Source organism: Myotis brandtii, unplaced genomic scaffold, assembly GCF_000412655.1.
Source record: "Myotis brandtii unplaced genomic scaffold, ASM41265v1 scaffold250, whole genome shotgun sequence".
NCBI lineage: Eukaryota > Metazoa > Chordata > Mammalia > Chiroptera > Vespertilionidae > Myotis > Myotis brandtii.
This window is the reverse complement of record NW_005359478.1, coordinates 1,556,846-1,561,120: the sequence shown is the minus strand read 5'-3', so window position 1 is coordinate 1,561,120 and position 4,275 is coordinate 1,556,846.

Here is a 4,275-nt window from a genome sequence, read left to right as displayed (position 1 = left end):
GGGGGGGGGGGGGGGGGGGGGGGGAGGGGGGGGGGGGGGGGGGGGGGGAGGGATATATGTAATACTTTCAACAATAAAGTTGTTTTTTTAAGTAAAAAAAAAAAAAGAATCTTGAGTTCCTAATGAGTCTGGCCTGGAGTGGGCTAGACCAGTGCAAATATTGCAGGAGCACAGACAAAGGAGGCCAAGCAGGCAGGTCGGGGAGAGGGGCACCAAGGGCAGATCCGTGAGGTGTCCCAGACCTACAGCCCCTGAGGAACCATGTGACTGTCACACAGACCTCTTGGACCTGTTGGGATGAATATTAAAATTCACTGCTGAGCACTGTTCATGCCTGGTGTTGTCTGGAGCTGTGATGGCAGCCAAGCACCCCCTCTCTCAGAGTGCAGGGTTGCCATTAATCACGCGGCATCTGTGAGCTGCACGTCGGCGATGCCCATCTACCTGTGGCCTGTTATTGCCTGGGAGGCCCAGAAGGACCTCGTGTTGCCACCTGCATTGAAAGCCAAGCTGAGGTGAAGAGGGAACGTGGACAGCGATTCCCATGATCTCTCAGAGGACGCGAGAGTAAAACCTGCCTTCCGGTGAGTGAGGCCTAAGAGACCACTGGGGAACCGGCACACAGGCTCTAGTGTCTGCTCTGGAATTGGAGAACCCATGAACCGAGCTCCTGCTAGGCCTGAAGACCGCAGCTTCTGCCAACAAGGACACAATGTCTGATGCTTCATGGGAAAGTACAGTGGGGCCTTGACTTACGAGTGTCCCGACTAAGGAGTGTCCCGACTAACCAGCTGTCTCTCGGCTGATTTTTTGCATTGAGTTGATAGAGTAACTTGAGTTAACGAGCTCCTTAACGCGCTCGGTCTCTGAACTAAACTCGTAAGTCAAAGCCCCACTGTACCTGGAGGAACAAGAGTCACACAAACTGCCTGCAACACCTGCTTGCCCATCGTAAGGAGTTAGAAAAGCAGGAGGAGCCCCATGGAAAAAGCTCAAGTGTTAGGACCACAGACCCACCATCTAAAGGCAATAACAAGTCTTCCCCTTGTAGTGGGTCACAAAGTCAGCTGCTTAAGAATCTTAACGGCCTCCACTTGTCAGAAGGCTGCTTTTCTTCGTTGGTGTGGGGACAAATAATCTGTATTTACATTATTTAAAAAAACAAAACAGGTGACTGCTTGTCCTGTCTAGTCTGGGAGGGTGAGTGGGAGGCTGTGACACCAGCCCAACACGGCCTAGAAGCAGAGGGCGACACCTGGACCCGGGCCACCCTGGCTCGGGAATGAATTCAGAAAAGACCCTGGGAGCCCCTCTCTTCCCTTCCACCCGTCTCGGCCGCGGGAGAGCTCGGACTCTGGGGTCCTGAGTCAGGTTTCGGGCCCAGCCCGGCTCAGCGGCTGTCGCTTGGTCTCTGAGCCCTGTTTTCTGTCTCCAGGCCCCTTCCCTGCAGGGTTGTCGTGAGGAATAAAGACGGTGCAACTGACGCCCGTGGCACAGAGCAGGCCCGTGGTAAACAGTCGTTGATACTGCAATTGGGAGGAGACCGAACGGGGTCAAGGCTCCCCAAACCCCTAGGGCACCCCCAGTTCCTCGGAGGGACGCAGCCTCTCCTCCGAAGACAGCCCTGCTCTGCAGCAAATGCCAGCTGGGGGCTGCCCGTGTCCTGTTTGCTTTTACATTTTCAATAACGTGGTACCAGCTGTTCCAGTATTAGCTCCCGAGCGGCCAGGGAGCTGCCTTCGCCCTGCTGCAGTGCCAGCTGTCAAAAGCAGAGTCTGTACAGGCGCTCCTTTCAGACAAAAATGGCTATCAGGCCGCCTGTGGTCTCGCCTTTTCTGATGGAGACCATCCCAACTCGTCCCCTCACTGCCCGCCTCCCAGGCCACCTCACTCAGGTTGCAATTGGCGTCTCTCCCTCTTCAGACCGGGGGCCTCCCGTCCTTGCCCTGATTCTCTCTAGAAACAGCCCCACCCAGGAAGGGGCAAGGTGCTGCCCAGACAACGCCAAGGGATGAGGACAGAGGACCTGAGGCTGGACGAACCTGGTTCTCCAAAGCTTCCCGCGCCCTGAGGGTTCAGACCCTGCGCTGATGCGCTGATACCTAACACCTGGCCCAGCAGTGGCGTCCTCCCCTCCCCACTGGGATGGTCCCAGAGGGCTGAAGCCAGAGATGGAGGGAATGGCACTGCCCAGGGACCCTGCCTGGTTAGCCCCTTTGTATTCGACGATCCCTCTCTTCCCTGCTGCAGCCCCCAGCCCACTCTCTCACCCCCGTGTTACAGGTGAGGCTGAGCAAATGCGGAGTCGGGTGATTGTACAAGGTCGGGCAGCAAAGACTCTCCAGGCCTCGGTTTCCTATGCCCCCGAGAGGATTCGGAGGGGCTGCTCTCTAAGCCCCTCGGGCACCGTCTGCTGGTTTACCTGGACGACAGCCACTGGGGGAAGGACTAAAGCGAGTACAGCCAATGGCGCTGCCGAGGGGCCAGGAGCCTGGGAGAGCCAGCAGGGCGGGCCCCAGGCCAGCACCCTTCCCTTCAGAGGGAGACACCAACCCTTCAGACGGAGTTCCTTTCCAGTTGCTGTTTCAGGTCCCAGATGCTTCCCTAGGGCTGAGTTTGAGGTGAGGCCAGGCATAATACTGGCAACTCTTCATGCATGTGCTGTTCTAGAAGTGCGTGTCCATGGAGCCAGGACACTACCCTGGCAGTGGGTGAGAGCACTGGGGACCCCTCGCACACACCACCCGTACGGCCTCGGGCAGCAGGGAGCCCTGAGCACACCCTGCATCAGGAGGCGCTGACCCAGAGGGAGGTCAGGGCCAAGGCCAGTTCCAACCTGAAGCTGCTCCAGAGGGAGACCCACCCGCTAGACTCACAGAGCATTCCCTCCAGCTCTCCGTTCCCCCAGACACAGGCCCTGTTTGGGGGGATGTGGTTTGTTCGAGAAAGAGACGGGGTAGAGGAGAACCCAGATGTCCTGGCTCGGGCTTCAGGCTTCGCTGAAATCCTCAAACAAGCTGCAGCTGGTGACAGCGCGCCCCGAGCCTACCAATAGACGCCTGCGCTCACCGCCTCCCACAGCCACATCAAAATCACAACTACAACACAGAGCCGCCACGAAAGTGGGCTGAACAGAAGGCCTACTTTTCATCACAACTAGAAAAGTAACGAAGAAAGCACACTGAGACTGGTAGGAGGGGTGGGGGTGAGGTAAGGCTGGTCTCACACCCGTGTGCTGGATTTTTAATCCGGAGGGAGACTGTCTCTGAAAGGCGGCCCATGAGGAGCAAGGGGTCCCAGCCCCACACCAAACCCCAGCCCAGGGTTCCCGAGCTCTGGATTTTTAATCCGGAGGGAGACTGTCTCTGAAAGGCAGCCCGTGAGGAGCAAGGGGTCCCAGCCCAGGGTTCCCGAGCTGGGGGGAGAAGTCCACGCAACTACAGGCTGTCAAAACCATCGGGGGTTGGGGCTGAGTGACACTGAGTCTGCTGGAATCCCAGGTGTGAGGGGCCTGCGCACAAACTTACTCGGTCAACTTCTTCCGAGCTCCAGCGCTGGGGACCCAGACACATACGGGAGGAACTGGGTTGTCTGGCATCAGGGCAGGAACTCGGGGGCGGCTTTCTCCCAGAGAGGGGTGCTCGCAAGGGTCCTTGTTCCTGTGCTGGGACCGCCCCTGTTGCAGGGCTGACTGGCAGGCATTTCTGAGTCCCCATCAGCCTGGAGCACACTGTTTGCTCCGCCCTAATGATTCCCTGAGACCCCGCCCCATCCAATTTGCAGGCCCACCCCAAGCTGTTTGCAGCAGCTTTTCCATATGAATAGCCTGTCCTGCCTCAGGCTTCAGACAAGCTGCAGCTGGTGACAGCTGCCCCAAACCTATCAATAAAAGGCCCAAGACCCAGCTCTAGTACAGCAGCTCTCCCACTATAGTCACAGCTGGTTCTCATAGCCAATTGGCCTGGAGGTCAACTCCTCCCAGAGACGCCAACAGCAATCAAGGCTCAACTACAAGACTGTGCACACAGCCCACACAGGGGTGCACCTAGAGCGCCCACTCAGGTGACTGGGGAGGCTGAGCCACTGGGCCCTAAGGCACCTACTACACAGGCCACTCTACCAACTCCAGGAGACATAGTAGCTCTACCTAATACACAGAAACAAACACAGGGAAGCAGCCAAAATGCAGAGACAAACATATCACAAATGAAAGAAATGGAAGCAAGCAAACTACTGGATAGAGTTCAAAACCATGGTTATAAGGTTATAATTTAT